Source organism: Oncorhynchus clarkii, chromosome 8, assembly GCF_045791955.1.
Source record: "Oncorhynchus clarkii lewisi isolate Uvic-CL-2024 chromosome 8, UVic_Ocla_1.0, whole genome shotgun sequence".
NCBI classification, from domain to species: domain Eukaryota; kingdom Metazoa; phylum Chordata; class Actinopteri; order Salmoniformes; family Salmonidae; genus Oncorhynchus; species Oncorhynchus clarkii.
The window spans coordinates 32912577-32934286 of NC_092154.1; the positions used below are offsets into that span (position 1 = coordinate 32912577).

Below are 21710 nucleotides of genomic sequence, written 5' to 3' on the forward strand. Positions count from 1 at the left end.
AAAAAGTGTTGATTTTTGTATAAGATACACATTTTCACAGGTGTTTTTGCTTGACTGATTACCATTTGATTGATGTGGTGCTATTGTTTGTCGTATCATTTGAAAGGGCTGTTTTTCAGCTTTCAAAATATGTATCATGTTTTCATATATGGTTTGAGACCAACAAAGTATGCTCACTAATGCAGAGGTCATGGTGTCAGTATGCAGAGGTCATGGTGTCAGTAAATTCAGAAATTCAGAAATTCCCAAACTCTCCTTTCAGTGACGCAACAATGCCAATATGGCAATTTACAGTTATACAGTTAGCTGGTGTTCTAAAGCCAAGTGTTTCCATTCCCCTTTAATGTGCTCTCCTTTTCACACAGATTGATCTTTCTTTCTCTTCTTTCCAAATGGATTTGTTCATAATTCATGGCAGTTTGGTGCACTGTGTACAGTGTGTGATCTATGTGTAGTCAGAGCAAGTCCCCCATGCCCACCCGTCTCTATTATACAGGCTCAGCTCAGAGCCAGAAACACTAAAGCATGGCATGGCCTCTCTACTCTGCTCTGCAGAATATTGCCAACATCCTCTACCCCCAGGCTGCTTTACAGAGCCTTTCATTGGTATGTGTCACTCACGACCCCACTGATTCACCCTGGCTGGTCACCCGCCACTGGCCTACAGTCACTCGCCCACGGACAACATGACAATGGCAAGCTAGCCAAGTATGTGCTGTGTGTGAGCCTAGGTGTGAATATCGCTGGGCTGCTGAAAGTGTCCAGCCATCTGCCAGTGCATATGGAAATAGCTCTGAAGCTTGGATAGATACCCTCTGAGCTCAGGAATTAGAGCATTTTCACTGAGGCATAGTTTTCACTGATGATGCTGTACAGTACATTGGTCTCCGTGGTGCTGGTGTCAGGCAATATAACACATGCAAATTTGAGTGAATGTGATTTACACATTCTAGTCTTGTTGTGGTTTGTTTAGGTTGCCAGGATAATTTTAACGTCTCATTTAGCATAGCAGATACAGTACCAGTCAAAAGTTTGGACACACCTACACATTCCAGATGTTTCACAGGCAATGGATATTAGACCGGTGGAAATATGTCCTTTGGTCTGATGAGAGATTTTTGGTTCCTACCGCCCTGTCTTTGTGTGATGCAGAGTAGGTGAACGGATGATCTCCGCATGTGTGGTTCCCACCTTGAAGCATGGTGGAGGAGGTGTGATGGTGTGGGGGTGCTTTGCTGGGGACACTGTCTGTGATTTATTTAGAATTCAAGGCACACTTCACCAGCATGGCTAACACAGCATTCTGCAGCGATACGCCATCCCAACTGGTTTGATTTAGTGGGACTATCATTAGTTTTTCAACAGGACAACCTTCAGGTTGTGTAAGGGCTATTTAACCAATAAGGAGAGTGATGCATCAGATGACCTGGACTCCACAATCACCCAACCTGAACCCAATTGATGGTTTGGTTTGGGATGAGTTGGAACGCAGAGAGAAGGAAAAGCAGCCAGCATATGCAGCTCAGCATATGTGGGAACTCCTTCAAGACTGTTGAAAAACAATTTAAGGTGAAGCAGTTCGAGAGAATGCCAAGAGTGTGCAAAGCTGTCATCAAGGCAAATATATTTATATTTTTTTAAATACTTTTTTATTTACTACAGGATTCCATATGTTTTATTTCATTGTGTTGATGTCTTCTACTATGTAGAATAATAGTAAAAATGAAGAAAAACCTTTGAGTATGTGTGTCCAAGCTTTTGACTGGTACGGTATGTGTGACTCAAATTGTTGTTAAAATGTGTGTTGCATGAGAGAGATTAAACTCTTTTCTGGGTGGCTGCACTGCCATTAAAAAGAGAGAACTTACTAAAAGTTCCAACCTTTTCTTTGGCACAATGTGTTGTGGTGCCATGAACAGAAACATACTAATTGCTCGCCAAGGCTATCCACAGACGTGCTCTGTTCTCAGACTAAAGGGAATCATATACACTGTGTACAAAGCAGATAACAATGTGTAGCAGTGTACAGCAAGGGGAGGATTTGAGCTAGTGTTCGTGGCCCTCTACAGCTTAAGTTGCATGCTTTAATGTGTTCTAAGCTTTGGCACCACCTGTGATAGGTGGGTGAGGGATAAAGAGAATTCCATTTGATTGGCACAGTGGCATGAAGGTGACATGTGAATGTGAAATGTAAAATATACATCGGTGAACAACGGCACAATCTGCAATATTAACTGCTGTTCAATGTTCATGTACATACATGCTGTACATTTATCCAACACCATCCCTCAGCTTTATAGCAAACCTAGTTGTGTGGTTTTGGTGGATAATGGCACATTCATTTCATAAATCCAGTCATGTTCTCATAGCACTAGGTCAGAAAATGTTATCATAGTTGTTACAGTAAATACTGTATATATCTCTATGCTGTATCTATCTATATGGTTGTGACTGTGTAATAGAGGGCCATAAGAGAGATTTATGTAAGGGATGACATAAAGGCCAAATGCATATGCTGATGTTTGCATTACTCAGAACCTAGTGCTGTGTTCATACAGCGTGGGAGAGGCTTCCGGCTCCAGATGGTGCCACATGATTTTCATAGTATTACGACTGTAGTATTGTACAGTCGCTGTGACGCACACAATCGTCCAAGCAGTGACCTCGCTTCTCTTCCGTTACATTCGCCATGGGCATCATGCACCAATTATTTTAGAGGGACCACAAAGTGTGTGATGGAAGCAGGGGTGATCTTAGAATTTTCCAAATACCCGAGACTGAGTTTTTCCTGCAATCTAAAACCATAATCATTATTCCTAATTCTATGTAAAAAAAATATTATAATAATAATAATCTGCATAGGTTATCTAAGAATACATCTTAACCTGTTCAATTGTAATTTTAATTAATTCACTTTTATGCCTTAGGAGTTTAATACAACTGCCACACAGGTACAAGGTATCATAACCCACGAATGGAAGCACTTTTAGTCTTTCCTGAAGTCAGCTAAGAAAGTGAGACAACTTGAGTGACAGCCTGAAATGCCTTGGTAGCTAGTTATGAGGTTGGGAGATTGTATCACGTTTCAGGTAAGACCCAGATGCAGACATCATCAAAATAACAACAGTGTATTAATTGAACAGGGAGAGGCAAAAGACAGGTCAAGGGCAGGCAGAGGTCAGTAATCCAGAAAGGTGGGGCAAAGGTACAGGACGGCAGACAGGCTCAGGGCAGGCAGAACAGTCATCACCGGGAAAAATAAGAAACAGGAACAATCGAGAGACTGGAGCAGAGGGAAAACCGCTGGTAGGCTTGACGAAACAAAATGAACTGGCAACAGACAAACAGAGGACACAGGTATAAATACACAGGGGATAATGGGGAAGATGGGCAACACCTGGAGGGGGGTGGAGACCAGCACACAGACAGGTGAAACAGATCAGGGTGTGACAGATTGAGAACCTACAGTATTTAGCTGGCTCACTAAAGCCAACTTCATGAAGTTGGATGGTGGCTAGTACTACAGAGAAACAACAAAACATTTGTGTTTTATTCTTTCATCAAGATGAAATCAATAGGCTATATAGCTTGATCAAATTAATTAGCAAACAGCCTGTGAGTCCTGCCCATCACCGGCAGCTAAAATCAAATCAAACACTGTGTGTCACTCTATACTCTCTCTCCTCCTCCACTGACGATACTGTCTGCATGCATTAGAGTATCTAGCGTCCTGCCTAGCATATCTCTGCTCTGTGGTGCACCTTGGAAGGAACCACTTACTAGGGAGAATAGGGGGAGGGGTAATCTTTGCACAGTCTAGTCAGTGTGCCCCATCTGCAAAATACAGCCGACAGACAGATCTTTTTATTAATAGTTATGATAAAATTTGGGCTTAAGAATGAAGTTGAGTAATTAATTTAAATCTGAGGGGGCACATGCCCTTGTGCCTCCTATGATAAATGATGCCTGTGACACTCACCCATATTCCCATGGGGAGGATTACCTTGATGGTTTCCCAAAGCAGAACATCCTCATTGTATTTTGTTAATTAATTTATCTATGAAACATGCTCAATCGCCACTATATCCTATAAGCTGCTTTGCATAAAGCCGATCATGCTTACTTCCACTTGCCAACAATCAATTATATATTTTTGGGTCGTACCTACGTCGTACCTTGTCTTACTGTCGCATGCTTAGCTGCATGCAGGATGTAACAAATGTTGAGTAGTCCTCATAACATCGTTGAAGAGCAGTTGTCAGTAGATTGGTGAAGCGGTCAAGCACATGTGCAAACATTTGTGCAGCACCTCCCACTCCACTTGAAACTGGAGCACACTACAATGGATGGTGCTCCACATTGCATCAGGGAAAATTAGACTCATTGGAACAAATGAGTTTTGTTGCTCAATTTTTGTAGCTGCAGTATGAAAGTGTTTAAAACACACTATAATAACCTTGTCTCCTCTGCTTTTTCTTACTCACCTCACTATAAGGCAGTCTTCGTAAAAATTGACTCCATTGCCCCCTAATTAGTTATCAACATCCCTATTTGAGAACAGGAGTTATGTAGAGAAGTCCAGCAGGCTTTATATTGGACGTTTGGGCACTTTTGGATGTGCAGTGGCAGTATGAGCTGGGACTGTGTAGAAACTCCTAGCATTAAAGTGCAGTAGATTTGAGAAAATATTTAATCTTCAAAAGGTAACTGTAGGGAAAGATGGCGGCCCCCATGTACTTACCACAAACGCCTTATTTGCTAAGTTTGCCAGATTGGACAGTGCTCTTGTCACATTGTATAAATGATTGGAAACAGGCGCAGGACTACGTAACTGGGGGTTTTAATACTCCACCCAAAAATACAACATGCTGTGAAAAGGCACGGGGACGAAGCCCAAAACAAACATGTATACCAAAACACAGGGATGTAACCCAAATAAAAGAGCAAGGTTAAACCTCTCATAAATACATGGGACGAGACCCGTAATAACAATACACGGGACGTGACCTGTAATAACAAGTGCACAACAATACACGGGACGAGACCCGTGTACACAATACACGCAGCACGGAAGCCGAAACAACAAAGCACAGGTGCGCACAAGACCAACGGAAATGGGAACAATAACCAACAAGGCAATGGTGAACAGAGGGCACATATATACAATTATCAATCAGGGGGAATGGGAACCAGGTGTGCGTAATGAAACAGTTCGGTGGTGCCTAGAGGCCGGTGAAGTAGACCTCCAGTGCTGGTGCACAGAATGAGCAGCAGTACCAGGGGAATCCGTGACAGCTCTCTGTTACTCTTTTTTTGTATTGGCATTAGCACAGTATACATGATCCCAATTCTAGCTACAAGATGGAGGCACATTGAACCATGTTGCGCATCGTTGACGTAATACCTGAATTCCTTCATCTTTATGCACATTTGCCATTGGCTCACCATTCAGGGACATAGCATCGCATACAGTAGATTACATCCCTGTGAATATGACTGGGTCGGATCTTGTTACACAAGGCTACACTGGCCTTGATGTATGTTATGTGGTTGTTGTTGAGTCTAAATTTTATCCCTCATCAAAAGCTCTTATCATCTCTCCAAATCATTTATACACGAAATCATTTTGTGTTTTGGTTGTTCTTGTTTCTTTTTACTTTGTGTTTTCCTCGATGGATGTTTTATTCATTTATTCTGGGATGTTTATTAAGGTAATGAAAGGAGAGAAGGGGATGGAACTCATCATGTTTTATGGATCAAAGACACAATGAGGTCTAAGCTTCTTTGGTGCTGTGTTTCCCCCCCAATTAGTCAAGACTCTGACAACCTTATCACTGGCTAATATAATAATACAGTTTATGCCACTTAGTGGGTTTGATTCCCAGGACCACCCATACATAAAATGTATCCATGCAACGACAATCATGCATGGATACATTTTATGTATGGGTGGTCCCGGGAATCAAACCCACTACCATTGCATTACAAGCACTATGCTCTACCAACTGAGCTACAAAGGACATTTGCTGCCTGTTCGCCACTCTCTAACCCTCTCTCCACCAACCCTTTGGCCACCACCATGACTGATATTAATCAATAGTAGATGTGATGGGGGCCCATGGTATTGCAACTGATTTGGGTGTCAGAGACAGTCCGGGGTATGTAGGACCTATGAAGCTACGTCACAGTCAGCCCAGTCCATGTAAAACACTTGGGCTCAGCCTATTTTTTTGTCAACAATCCTTTTTCTTTTTACTCATTCTCCCTCTCGTGTGTCATTCATTGTAGGCCCGCGGAACTCAGTCTGGGTCTCAACAATGCTATTTCTCTGTAACAAATTAACAACAGACTTTCAGCATGCTTATAGAGAAGGGCACTCAGCATGTGGAGTACTGCACTGACACAAGAGACTGATTGGTTGAAAGAAATGTATAATAATAAGATTGTGGGAGCTGTACTGTTAGATTTCAGTGCTGCCTTTTTATATTATTGACCTGTTGTTGAAAAAACATTTGTGTTATGACTTTTCATCCTCTGCGTCATGTGTGCTTCCCCCTCGGGCATCTAGGTCACCAGGCTGCCGTTATGGTGCACACCTGTCAGCATCATTACGCGCACCTGCAAGTCGTCAGACTCACCTGGACTCCATCACTTCCTTGATTACCTGCCCTATATATGTCACTCCCTTTGGTTCCTTCCCCCGGCGTCATTGTTTCTGTTTCATGTCTGTGCATTGTTAATAGAACTCAAAAGGTTTTCATTATTGGAAAAGCTTCTCCAATGTCAAACATGTAAAGTGTGGTGTACATCAGGACAGCCCTCTACTCTTTTCTATTTTTACCAATGACCTGCCACTGGCATTAAACAAAGCACGTGTGTCCATGTATGCTGATGATTCAACCATATACGCATCAGCAACCACAGCTAATGAAGTCACTGAAACCCTTAACAAAAAGTTGCGGTCAGTTTTGGAATGGGTGTCCAGTAACAAACATCTCTAAAACTGAGAGCATTGTATTTGGTACAAGTTCTAGATCTCAGCTGAATCTGGTAATGAATTGTGTGGCTGTTGAAAAAGTTGAGACTAAATTACTTGGCATTACCTTAGATTGTAAACTGTCAAACATATCAATTCAATGGTTGTAAAGATGGGGAGTGGTCTGTCTGCAATAAATAGATGCTCTGCTTTTTTGAGCAAGTCCTACAAGCAATTCCTACAAGATCTAGTGTTGTCTTATCTTGATTATTGTCCAGTTGTGTGGCCGAGTGCTGCAAGGAAAGAGCTAGTTAAGCTGCAGTTGGCCCAGAACAGAGCGGCACGTCTTGCTCTTCATTGTAATCAGAGGGCTGATATAAATACTTTGCATGCCAGTCTCTCTTGGCTAACAGTTGATGTCACGTTTGTCATAAAAAGTAGACCAAAATGTAGCAAATAAACTAAATGTGAAGCTACATGCAGTGCAGAACGCAACTACACACAAACATAGTCAAGATCCCACAAATCACAATGGGGAAAATGGCTACCTAAATATGATCCCCAATCAGAGACAACAATAAACAGCTGCCACTGATTGGGAACCATATCAGGCCACCATAGAAATACAATTCCCCTAGATAACCCACCCTAAATCACAACCCGACCCAACCAACATAGAGAATAAACAGCTCTCTATTGTCATGACGTTGCCCTCTTTGGGTACAGCGAGCACCATCCCCCTCTCTCTGTCTCCTACACTCAGGCTGCTGTGACCTCAGGTCGTAAATCCTGGAGGAGATTATCTCCTCGTGGCCACAGTATAGAGAGAGAGTGAGTTTTCATAGAGAGAACAAATGAATTTCTTCCACCTCACAGAACTTGAGGTCCGAACAACATTTATGTTCTGGAGAAAGTATAAAAGATCGGTGAAGAATCAAGCTACGAACTGGTCCGTTTGGTACAATTTTGTGAAACTCATGGGAGTAGATACGGCAACATTACCATAACGCTGTTTATACAATAGTCTCAGATGTGAGGCTTACATCTAATTATTGTATAAGATTAATGAGTGAGGATGATCCTGATTGTGAAATTGTGTAATGTGATTTTGTACTGTTTACCTTCTTGACGCACCCTTCCCGTTAGCGGGATCATTTTAATCAACATCCGCTGAATTGCAGAGCGCCAAATTTAAATTAAATTACTAAAAATATTTAATTTTCATGAAATCACAAGTGCAATATAGTAAAAAACAGCTTAGCTTGTTGCTAATCCACCTGTCGTGTCAGATTTCAATAAATCTTTTTGGCGAAAGCTATCCAAGGATTTATGTAAGCACATCTCTCTCAGTAGACAAATTATTACAAACAGCTAGCAGCCAAAGATTGGTCACGAAAGTCAGAAAAGCAATAAATTAAATTGCTTACCTTGTTTGCACTCACGAGACTCCCAGTTACACAATAAATGTTCCTATTGTTCCATAAAGATAATTTTTATATCCAAAATACCTCCATTTGTTTGGCGCGTTATGTTCAGAAATCCACAGGCTCGAGCGGTCACGACATCGCAGACGAAAATTCCAAATAGTGTCCGTAAAGTGCGTAGAAAGATGTCAAATGTTTTTTATAGTCAATCCTCAGGTTGTTTTTACAATATATAATCGATAATATGTCAACAGGAATGTAGCTTCTTCCATAGGAGAGAGAGAGAAAATGGCTGTTGCTATGAAACTATGTCTAAATACTGTTCACAGCTTGAGGAAGCCATGGGAAAAGGAATCTGGTTGATATCCCTTTAAATGGAGGCAAGGCATCCAATGGAACAGAGAGCTTTCAGGAAAAACAGCACTTCCTTGTTGGATTTTCCTCAGGTTTTCGCCTGCAATATCAGCTCTTTTATACTCACAGAAAATATTTTGAAGTTTTGGAAACTTTAGAGTGTTTTCTATTATATGCATATTCTAGTTTCTGGGCCTGGGAAATAGGCAGTTTCAAATGGGTCCGTTTTTTAGCCAAAAACAAAAATACTGCCCCCTACACTCGAAGTTAATGAAGGAAACTGCAATTCCCTTTGGAGTTTAACTAAATCAGAGGACCGCCCATGAGCACAGTTATGGTCTGGCGTCCTGGGACAGGCCCCTTTCTGCTCTTCCGAATAAAACCCCCACCTTGAGAATTTCTCAACAGACCATGTTTCTCTCAATTACGAGAGGACTAAGGTTGAGACCAGCTTACCTCGATAACGAGAGGGCTAAGGTTTGAGAGGAGACCATAAACCTGAGTATAAGCTAAGGTTTGAGTAGATGGCTAAATCCTTTAACCATACCACGTGGTTAAACTCTTAGACTATCGATACCGACAGAATAAGAACAAGTCTTTGATATTAATTACTATTCTGCAGCTAGGAATTCGGTATCATTGAACGCGAAGACCGACAACCTCCAGAACATCTATTCTATAACGACATGAATGAATGTCACTCTGAGCTATCCATTCTAACCACGACAGACAGAGAGAGAGAGAGCGGACAAACTCTCCAACAGAAACAAACTTTTCAACAGAGATCCCGACACACTAAGCGTAAATATATATATTGATTGCAATTGTTCCCGAATGAGTGAGCATTCATGTGCAAAAGATTAGCATTTCAATTGTTATAATTATCAACTGTGTGTTGTCTTATCTCAGTCGACCCCACTTTCCTTTTGTGCACCAAGCAGCGATGCCGGTTTAGCCCACTAGGGCACATCCGCTATAATTTCTTTGTAACCATATCTACTGTTTGTTATGCATTTCTGTGAGTACTTAGTTAGTAAACAAATATTTTAAGACAATTGATGTATGGATGACTCATAGGGAAGACTGAAGACTGGGTTCGTGCAGATAACCAACAATTTACAACGTTTGGAATGAGACATTAATTCGAAGACTAATTGATCAGATGTTAAATATCTGAACGTTATATTAGGAAAATTATAACTTTGTAATCTGAATATTTTCCTTGGTGCCCCAACTTCCTAGTTAATTACAGTTACATGACTAATCAGTTTAATCGTGTGATAATAATTACAGAGAGTTATTTGATAAAGATTAATCTTCAGTTTAATGATGCCAAAGACACGACACGATGGTCAGAGCGTGACAGTTTGGAAGGGACTGACAGCATCACTTCTTCTTTCTGTAAGAAACAATGTGTTAAATAGTTTGCATAGTCAACTTACACGCAGCTCTGACACACACACTTACCCCACCAGACATGCCGCCAGGGGTCTCTTCACAGTCCCCAAATCCAGAACAAATTCAAGAAAGTGTACAGTATTATATAGCGCCATTATTGCAAGGAACTTGTTCTATCTCATATTGCTCAAATGAACAGCAGACCTGATTTAAAAAAAAAACAGATGAAGCAACACCTCACGGCACAATGCCTCTCCCCTATGTAACCTAGATAGTTTGTGTGTATGTATTGGTAATGATATGTAGGCTCTGTGTGCCTTTTTTAAATTAATTGATGTAGTTCTGTCCTTGAGCTGTTCTTGTCTGTTATTGTTCTGTATTATGTCATGTTTCATGTTTTGTGTGGACCCCAGGAAGAGTAGCTTCTGCATTTGCATCAGCTAATAAAATAACAATACCAAACTTACTGTTGAGAGTAAAAAAACTGAATTTCCAAAATGTGGTTGTACATCAGCAGTTGGTCTTTTGACAAAATTAGAGCATGTCAGCTAACATTTTTATATTGGTAAGTTAGTCAAGCGGCCAGCTTTATAAACTTGCAGTAATAATAGTCAAATTATAGAGCAGGAGTGGCTCCATTGATCAGTAGATATCATATTTAAAACAGCAAACATTTGTCTCCACCCTATGGCAAAATATGTAGAATTGCAGGAAATTAGCTGCATAACTGCAAATTATTCTCTCCACCCAAAAGACAAATCTGTAGAATTGCAGCAAACTTGCTTGAAAACTGCAACAACATTTTGCTTAGGGCCCCCAAAACGCTAGGGGCCGGCTCTGACTGCATGTGTGGGTATAGATGTGGGTACGCAGACCTTCATGATGAGTTCAGATTTTCTGTGGCCCCCACCCCATCAAAGTTGCCCATCCCTGCTCTAGATACAGATGTTGGGTTTCATCAGCGATGCAGTGCTATATTTAGAACAGGCCAAGGCACTGTTACCTAATTGGTAGAGTGCGAGGAATGGAGTTCAACACAAGACAAACAGAAATCAGTTACAAGTAAGAATGCCAAGTATCATAAAATGGATAAATTGGATTTCAATGGAAGTTATATTTTCTCTTGCATCCCTTTTTTTTTGAATGGATACGAGTGTTACTGACCAGCCCTTTGGGATGGCATATTTTTGGAGAGGACTTGATATGTCTGTAATGGACAGACAGAAATAGCTTTCCTTTGTTCCGTTATCCTTTGGGAATGAACATTCACAATGAATGGGCTTGCAGAGATCAGTCTCCTTTATCAGAGCTGCAGTCTGCAGTGTTAACCCATTTACCTCATGTAGCCTAACACTGTAATATTCAAATGCATCTGATTCACATTGATACAGTGGTTGCAGTACCTCTTCAAAGGGTCCGTTTAGAGAAGGACAAATCCCAGTGTTATTATTACACGGCAGCGCCTCTCTAAAGTAGAAAACACAGTCTATGTGAAATATTTGAATTTCAACATTCTGTAATTCACTTAAGAGCTAGACTCTCCGTTTTTCTTATCGTGAACTATTCCATTGTAAACTAAATGGAAACGCTGTGGAGTACGAATCAATGCAGGGAGAGTGGCGAATTTGGTTTGTATATTAAATTAAATATTAATTTCAAATGTTTGACTATTGAAGGACTGAGCCATAGCGCTTTATGCAACCAAGCCTATGCTCCCGGAATCAATTTTATTCACGTGCCATGTTTTTATTTGTTGATGACCCTCCAATTGGTGATGAGAGATTTAGGTCCAGAAGATGAGAGAGAGATCAGAGATTTCATGCCGAGAAATCACATCAAAAACATGTATTTGGAATGCTTTTTTTCAAATTCCATAAGATATTCAGTGGCAATATTATTTGCGTGTAGTAATGAAAAGTATCAATATTTGTTTTGGTTCTGAGCGTTATGTTCACACTCATTAGTTGAAGGTGTTTTTGCTGGCTCTGCACTGTATTCTAATAGGGTTTTATATGCCTGTATGCAGACATGGCTGGTGGCTCCAGTCTTATCATTCTGCTTAAAAGGTAGTCATAGTCAGTATGTAATTACAGAGTATATTAAAATGCTCCGTTGGGTTCCTTCCCTATTAAAAGTGGTCTTGTTAGGAATATATAGTTATCACAGACGAACTGCACCGTCAGCTCATAGCACCCAGCTGGGAGTCTCTCTCTCTCTCTCTCTCTCTCTCTCTCTCTCTCTCTCTCTCTCTCTCTCTCTCTCTCTCTCTCTCTCTCTCTCTTTGCAAAATGATAAAACCAAGCTGGGGGCTAAATTATATTTGTTAAATTAAGAAATAAGACAGGACAACAAGTTTGTTATACATGATGAGGCAGTCGTGTGCTATCAAGAAACAATGTGCACATACTGTTTACGTAGTTTTACATGGGAGTGACTGTTTACACCACCCCGCTCACCGAAATGGTTCGCCCCTACAGACAGTGAGTCACGTGGTCGCGGCTTTCTATATAAAGCAGGCAGACCTGCATCGAGGCATTCAGTTACTGTTCGACTGAACATTAGAATGGGTGAAACAGACTTTGAGCGTGGTATAATCGGCAGTGCCAGGTGTGCCGGTTCCAGTATCTCAAAAACAGCCAGCCTCCTGGGCTTTCACGCACGACAGTGTCTAGGGTTTACTTGGCACACGTTAGGTCCCTTGATACCAACTGAGAAACGTTTCCTTGCCCCAAATAATTCAAGATGTTCTGGAGGCAAAGGGGGGTCCATCCCGGTACTAGATGTACCTAATAAACTGTCCACTGAGATTATATTGTGCTGTTTGTTTTCTTATACTAGTACAGTGAAGCTAAACACTTTGGGTGGTTTCTCGGACACAGATTAAGGCTAGTCCTGGATCAAAAAAAGCTAAATCAATAGAGAATCCACAGTCAATAGTCTGACACTGTTATATATGACACCATTACACACCATATAACCTTTATCAACAGGTGTCACAACAGTACTCACTGCACCATGTTGCTGGTCACACACAGTACAGTGCATTACAGTTTCTCTGTGGGATTGACAGCTAAGCTATTACGTGTAAAACACTAGTTGAGCGGCGGTGACTCAGTCAACTAGGCGGCAGTTGGCGGGTGATGAATCTGCTCCTGGCTGTGGCGGCTGACTGGCTGGTGCAGCCGGTCCGTGGGTGTTGCCTCGCAGTATTGCCATGTCACTTTGATTAGGAGCACAGTCGCACACCATTCACATATAACCTGGGCTCCTCAGTCACAGTAATCGTGTCCATTTGTGGAGTGACATGAAGGCGATTGATGTGTTGTAACGACCTGGGGCTGAGCACTGAGTATAGCCCCGCAGCAATACAGGTGGAAGGAAAAAGAAAGCGACTTAATGAGCTGGGAGACCTTGAAGTGAGTCAGACACAGACAGACAGACAGACAGACAGACAGACAGACAGACAGACAGACAGACAGACAGACAGACAGACAGACAGACAGACACACAGACACACAGACACACAGACACACAGACAAAGGGACAGAGAGAGAGAGAGAGAGGGAGAGAGAGAGGGAGATAACAGAAAGCTCAGTAAAGGTTCCTTTAGAACTTTCAGAATCAAATCAAAGTTTATTAGTCTCATACACAGATTTTCTGGTGTTATTGCAGGTGCAGTGAAATGCTTGTTGCCAACTCCAATAGTGCTGTATATTGTCTCACAAATACAATACTAATACACCAATATGTGCAGCCTTGCAGATGCATTTGAGCAAATATATGACATTTGTGGTGCTAGAATTAATAAAGCTTCATATTTTGTATTCTTTTCCTGTTCTCGAGGTAAAAAACTTTAGTATTGGTCATATTGTCACAATGGACATTTGTAATTGCCCTTGGGCGGGCCTGGGAGCCAAGTGTCAGCTTCTTGGGTAGCTGCATGCGGTGTATAACAGAATCCGCTTGATTGCACCTAAGGCAAAAACAAATGCGAGGGGGAAATGTTGTGAACTCACGTAGATTTGGGTCACTTTTGAGGATGTTCCAGTGTTTGAATACAATGGATTTGACACGACCGGCACAAGGGTTATACTCTGTGAAGCTAATGATATGCGCACTACGTTCCTGCAATGCCGGTTTGATAAGAGTGTCATTGAACAGGCCTTTTCTGAACGTCAGAAACAGAAACCAGGACAAAACGCCCCCACGTTTGTGTTTTTCCATAGAGTATAACCCATGTGCCAGTCTCATCAAATCCATTGTTTTGAAACACTGGAACATCTTCAAAAATTCACAAAATTGCCCCATCATATTTGTTTTTGGCCATGCGCGCAATCTAGCCGATTCCGTTACACACAGCACACAGCTACCCAAGTAGCATGACAATTTACTCCCAGGCCCAGCCAATGGCAATTACAAATGCGGCCACTGTGTACGTTGTGACAATACGACCAATTCTAAAGTTTTTACCACCCAAGAACAGGTAAAGAATGCAAAATCCAAAGCCTCATTAATTGTAGCACCACAAATGTCATATACATGCTGAAATGCATCTTGTGGGGCTGCGTATATTGGTCAAACTAAATGAGCATTTAAACTTCGCATTGCAGAACATAAGGCTGCTATTCAAAATAAAAACACGGACTATGTTATTGCGATCCACTGCATTGAAGCCAACAATGGCTCACCTTCCTCCCTGTGCTTTGAAGCCATAGATCACAAATTTCACAGAGAGGAGGTGACATCATACGTAAACTAAAACAAAAATGGGCATTCTGGCTGTACTCCTGACACTCTGTGGATCCTAAGGGTCTAAGTGATGATTTGTCACTGTCCTCGTTTCTATAATGTTGTTGCCTTGATTATTTGGGTCTCTGTGTCTCTGGATTCACTGGAACGCAAATATCACCTATGTATATTTTGACATGGCCTATTGATTAATGAGACACACTATTTATCTTATTATTTGTGCTATAATTGCCATTTACCTTTAAACATATTATCATTGTAATTTCTTTACATTGTTGTGTCTCAATGGCCCACTAGGCTATAAATAGGAACTAAGTGTCTTTCTGCTAGATGGTAACAGAGTGAAGAGAACGTGGCTCGGGTGACTGACGTCCTTAGCCTTCCTTTGACACAAGTGCTGTAAATGTCCTGGAGGGCATGCCCCCTGTGATGCGTTGGGCTGACTGCACTACCCTCTGGAGAGCCATTGAGTTGAGGTCAGTGCAGTTGCCGTACCAGGCGGTGATGCAGTCCGACAGAATGCTCTCAATGGTGAATTTCTTCAGCCACCTGACGAACTTAAAGCTTTTGAACCTCTCCACTGCGGCCCCATCGATGTGAATGTGATGTCTTGTTGCCTCTTCTGTCTCCTGTAGTCCATGATCAGCTCCTTTGTTTTTTTTTACGTTGAGGGGGAGGTTATTTTCCAGACACTACTCCACAAGGGCTTTAACTTCCTTGTCAGCTCTCTAGTCATTGTTGGTAACCAGGCCTACCACTTTTGAGTCATCAGCAAACGTAACGATTGGTTTGGACTCGTGCGTAGCCATGCAGTCATGGGTGAAGAGGGAGTACAGGAGGGGGCTGAGCACACACCTTTGTGGGGCCCCGGTGTTGAGGATATGAGTGTTCCTACCATCATGTCTACACTCAGGTGTTGCCTGAGTGTGAACTGTATTATTATACATTCTGGATGGACTGGTTACCTTACGCTACGCTTGAAAATGTCTATCCATTAGTCTGGGAGAGAACGTATAGCCCTAGGCGATGCTGTTGGTATCATGTTTCAGGTAAGACCCAGATGCAGACAATGTCGAAGTAACAACAGTTTATTAATCGAACAGGGGCAGGCAAAAGGCAGGTCAAGGGCAGGCAGAGGTCAATAATCCAGATAGGTGGGGCAAAGGTACAGGACGGTAGGTAGGCTCAGGGTCAGGGCAGGCAAAGGTAATCCAGACCGGAACAATCGAGAGACAGGAGCATAAGGGAAAAAAGCTGGTAGGCTTGACGAAACAAAACGAATTGGCAACAGACAAACAGAGAACACAGGTATAAATACACAGGGGATAAATACACAGGGGATAATGGGGAAGATGAGCAACATCTGGAGGGGGGTGTAGACAATCATAAAGCCGACAGTTGGTTCATTGATTGTGCAGGGCTGCTTACAGTTAGCCTGCAATAAGTGAATTTGTATTTGATTTTGAATAGCCTAGTAATAGGGAATGTTTTATATGATCTTTATATAGGCCATAAAGATCATCAAGGACAACAACCACCCGAGCCACTGCCTGTTCACCCTGCTATCATCCAGAAGGCGAGGTCAGTACAGGTGCATCAAAGCAGGGACAGAGAGACTGAAAAACAGCTTCTATCTCAAGGCCATCTGACTGTTAAACAGCCACCACTAACATTGAGTGGCTGCTGCCAACATACTGACTCAACTCCAGCCACTTTAATAATGGAAATTGATGTAAAAAATGTATCACTAGCCACTTTAAACAATGCCACTTAATATAATGTTTACATACCCTACATTACTCATCTCATATGTGTATGCATGTACTGTACTCTATATCATCTACTGCATCTTGCCATCTTTATGTAATACATGTATCACTAGCCACTTTAAACTATGCCACTTTATGTTTACATACCCTACATTACTCATCTCATATGTATATACTGTACAGGCAGTTAACCCACTGTTCCTAGGCCGTCATTGAAAATAAGAATTTGTTCTTAACTGACTTGCCTAGTTAAATAAAGGTAAATAAAATATGCAGTTCTGTACCATCACTCATTCATATATCTTTATGTAGATATTCTTTATCCCCTTACACTTGTGTGTATAAGATAGTAGTTGTGGAATTGTTAGGTTAGATTACTCGTTGGTTATTACTGCATTGTCGGAACTAGAAGCACAAGCATTTCGCTGCACTCGCATTAACATCTGCTAACCATGTGTATGTGACAAATAACATTTGATTTGATTTTAATAATTAATTGAGTGACACATTACCTTCAGTTATACAGAATATCTCACCGCCATGTGTTTCCTTCTCCTCCTCTATCTCCGTTATTTCATTCTTGAGCGCGAAGACAAGCTGTCAACAGTTTAGTTAAATATATTTTCATTGCTAAAACATATTACTATTTTTTATTTTACCTTTATTTAATTAGGCAAGTCAGTTAAGAACAAATTCTTATTTTCAATGACAGCCTAGGAACAGTGGGTTAACTGCCTGTTCAGGGGCAGAACGACAGATTTGTACCTTGTCAGCTCGGGGGTTTGAATTTGCAACCTTCCGGTTACTAGTCCAACACTCTAACCACTAGGCTACCCTGAGAGATCTCCCAACTTAAGCACTGGGAAGCTGCAAGAGTAAGGTTGGAGAGCCCATGGCATACAGAGTTTGGGCGGAATATCACCTGTCGGGCAGCGAGAGCATGCTCCTTAAACAGTGTTTGATGTGTGGAGTGAAATAAGTGTTTTTATATTTATTTCTCAGTTGCATACTTAGCACATGATCCACAGTGGTGGAAAATTGTACACAATTATCATACTTGAGTAAAAGTAAAGATACATTAATAGGAAATGACTCAAGTAAAAGTGAAAGTCAAAAAATATTTGGTTAAATATTAAGTATGAAAAGTAAATGTAATTGCAAAAACTTACTTAAGTATCAAAAGTAAAAGTAAAAGTATAAATCATTTCAAATTCCTTATATTAAACAAACCAGATGCCACAATTGTCGTGTTTTTAAAAATGTACAGATAGCCAGGGGCACACTCCAACACTCAGATATCTCTCAGAAACAAAGCATTGTGTTTAGTAAATCCACCAGATCAGAGGCAGTAGTGTTGACCAGAGAGGTTCTCTTGATAAGAGCGTGAAATGGACCATTTCTGTCCTGCTTAGCATTCAAAATGTTAGAAGTACTTTTAGGTGTCCGAAAATGTGCGGACTAAAAAGTGTATCATCATTTTCTTAAGAAATGTAGTGAATAAAAAGTAAAAGTTGTCAAAAATATAAATAGTCAAGTAAAACACAGATATCCCAAACACTACTTAAGTAGTACTTTAAAGTATTTTTACTTACGTACTTTACACCACTGATGATCCTTTATAAAACTGAAGTAGCCCTAACCTACAAAATAGACCAGTGCGAAAGAGCACAGCCTCCATTCGCTAGGCTGATAGAGTGAATACAGTTGACATGTATTTTTTGTTGTTCTAAATCTAAATCTAAACTCATTTGACATATTAGTAAAGACAAGAGGATCACTTGATGAAAGAACAGCTGTGCAGCCTGAGGCAAGACACAGAGAGCAAGCTTTTTTAGCTACTTTCTCAAATCATCCACAGCCTGTCGTCGTGTCATGCAGCCCATATATGTTTTGATTTCTAAGGTTTGTATCATTCACAGCTAAAGTTGCCAATTACTCTAAATCGAGCATGTTTCAAACGATCACTATTATGTTCAACATAGCCACTTCATATGCACACTCGCACTGTAATGGAGGAAAATATCATTTCGATTTTATTCAGCTAAGTTCAATTGTATCCTTCTTACTATAAAATCATATATATTACTATAAAAATGATGTTACGGACTTATAAGCATATGTTGTCAGCTAAATGAATGAGCCTACAGCCTGTGGCATGGAGCATAGCCAGATAACATACAGTAGACCAACTCATATTCTGTTCTTCTGAAATACATTCTCTTCATATCGTAATGTTTCTTTAGATCTTACGGAAATAAATAGTAGATTTATTGTGATGGTGTAAAGGAAATTGACTGATTGATTTATTCCAAAGGCGCGCATCAGCGGCGTGGAGGCGTGGAGGCCTGGTGATGCTAAACCTGTTTATGTGAATTCATGGTAAATTACCATAAGACCGGCAGCATGACAATAACCGGCTGACAACATTTCATGACCGCCACAGCCCTATACAGTACATGGCTGATATGATTATGTAATTGGATACAAGAGTGGACATATTGGAACCATCATGCATCATGATATCCTTTTAGGCCCTGTAGACAAGTTCACCATCCAAAACAGTTGTGCAATCCACAAGCCCATCGATATCTAGCGGATGCTATCATTGCAGTAGGCAGTATAGCAGGCAGTACAGTAGGCAGTATATTAATGTTACGTAAGTGGTTTGTGGACCTAAAGAGTACTAAAGAGTGAGTGATAGGTTTAGTTTACCATTGTTGTTGTTGTTGTCACTGCTGTGTGGTGAATCATGGCCTGTCTGACCCTCTGACGGATGACGCTGCCTCGTGCTAACACCAAAGCTCGCTAATAGCGTCTGGTGTAAGATGTGCGCCAGTCACAGCGCTCATTAGAGAAACCCATCTATAAGGGACAGGAGAGTAGAGTGTTGTGACCTTGAGCAAAGGAACTAGCTCGTCCCAAAGTCAGATACGTAGTCATACTATATGGATGAGGATCATGAATTTGTCAGTCATGGTCTCGTCAGTCTAGCTCACCTTCTTGTTGTAGCGCAAATCAAATCAAATCAAATTTATTTATATAGCCCTTCGTACATCAGCTGATATCTCAAAGTGCTGTACAGAAACCCAGCCTAAAACCCCAAACAGCAAGCAATGCGGGTGTAGAAGCACGGTGGCTAGGAAAAACTCCCTAGAAAGGCCAAAACCTAGGAAGAAACCTAGAGAGGAACCAGGCTATGTGGGGTGGCCAGTCCTCTTCTGGCTGTGCCGGGTGGAGATTATAACAAAACATGGTCAAGATGTTCAAATGTTCATAAATGACCAGCATGGTCGAATTATAATAAGGCAGAATAGTTGAAACTGGAGCAGCAGCACAGTCAGGTGGACTGGGGACAGCAAGGAGTCATCATGTCAGGTATTCCTGGGGCATGGTCCTATGGCTCAGGTCAGTTGAAACTGGAGCAGCAGCACAGCCAGGTGGACTGGGGACAGCAAGGAGTCATCATGTCAGGTAGTCCTGGGGCATGGTCCTAGGGCTCAGGTCCTCCGAGAGAGAGAAAGAGAGAAGGAGAGAATTAGAGAACGCACACTTAGATTCACACAGGACACCGAATAGGACAGGAGAAGTACTCCAGATATAACAAACTGACCCTAGCCCCCCGACACATAAACTACTGCAGCATAAATACTGGAGGCTGAGACAGGAGGGGTCAGGAGACACTGTGGCCCCATCCGAGGACACCCCCGGACAGGGCCAAACAGGAAGGATATAACCCCACCCACTTTGCCAAAGCACAGCCCCCACAACACTAGAGGGATATCTTCAACCACCAACTTACCATCCTGAGACAAGGCTGAGTATAGCCCACAAAGACCTCCGCCACGGCACAACCCAGGGGGGGGGGGGGGCGCCAACCCACTGTGTACACATCTAGCAGACTGACACCCGGAGGCTTGCTCTAGGGCAAAACAGTCAACGCTGAGATCCTCTCACTGAGGAAGCAACTCACAGAACCTTACTTTTGTAATCGAGGGATGATTTTGATTTCATGAAGTTCTGAGGTGGATTTGATGTTTAAACTGTGTTTTCCTTCTCTCTCTTTCCTACAGGACGGTCTTATGATGGTCAGAATGAGCTCAGGAATAAGGCTTTTGCTGAGGTGAAAATTATGGAAGCCTGACCCAAGGAGAATCTTCCACCTGATTATCCATAGCCTGGTCGCTGTGAGTCTTACATCCTATATCCATCTCTCACTGGGACACACGCACGCACGCACGCACGCACGCACGCACACACACACACACACACACACACACACACACACACACACACACACACACACACACACACACACACACACACACACACACACACACACACACACACACACACACACACACACACACACACACACACACACACACACACACACACACACACACACACACGCCTCTATACAATCCTCTATCCCTTTAGAATAGCTCACACCTCCTCAGGCGGTCTGATTGTGGCCACTGGGAGAATGATCACATACAGCAGATATAAATAGCGTCCGATGAGAGGAGGCAGAATCCACACCTCTGTGTGTCCGCCAAGAGGAACCGCCTTTTAAATTCAGCCTCTTAGTGCTGTTTAGCGCCTGGAGATGACTTTCCAGGAAGTTATGTTTAATCTGGTTGGCGGAGAGAAAATCACCATTGATTGCCTTTTATTTAAGATTAATTTTTCAGTGTTGGGCCTCTGAAGGTCTACATGTGAAGGAGTAGAATGTTGTCTTAGGACTCTTAGGATGGTGTAAAACTGTCCACAAAATGTCAGCACTAGAATTTCTTCTCCTCTGTGAAATGTGGGGGATGAACATTTCAAACCTATTTGTATCTAGGAAATACTGGCTCTGGAGCAGTTGTGTAAAGTACTTAAGAAAAAATACTTGAAAGTACTACTTAAGTCGTTTTTTGGGTGTATCTGTACTTCACTGACTATTTCTATTTTGACAACTTTTACTTCATTACATTCCTAAAGAAAATGATCTACTTTTACTCCATGCATTTTGACATCCAAAAGTACTCGCTACATTTT

General features: G+C 41.7%; 1 long non-coding RNA gene across 1 annotated transcript in view; it reads left to right on the forward strand.

Moving 5' to 3' along the window:
• Positions 1 to 20854, forward strand: part of LOC139415292 (uncharacterized) — a 76686-nt gene extending 55832 nt beyond the window's left edge. Inside the window, exon 3 of the long non-coding RNA XR_011634954.1 lies at positions 20741 to 20854. This is a non-coding gene — a long non-coding RNA (uncharacterized lncRNA). The remainder of the gene's footprint in view (positions 1 to 20740) is intronic.
• The last annotated feature ends 856 nt before the right edge of the window (positions 20855 to 21710 follow it).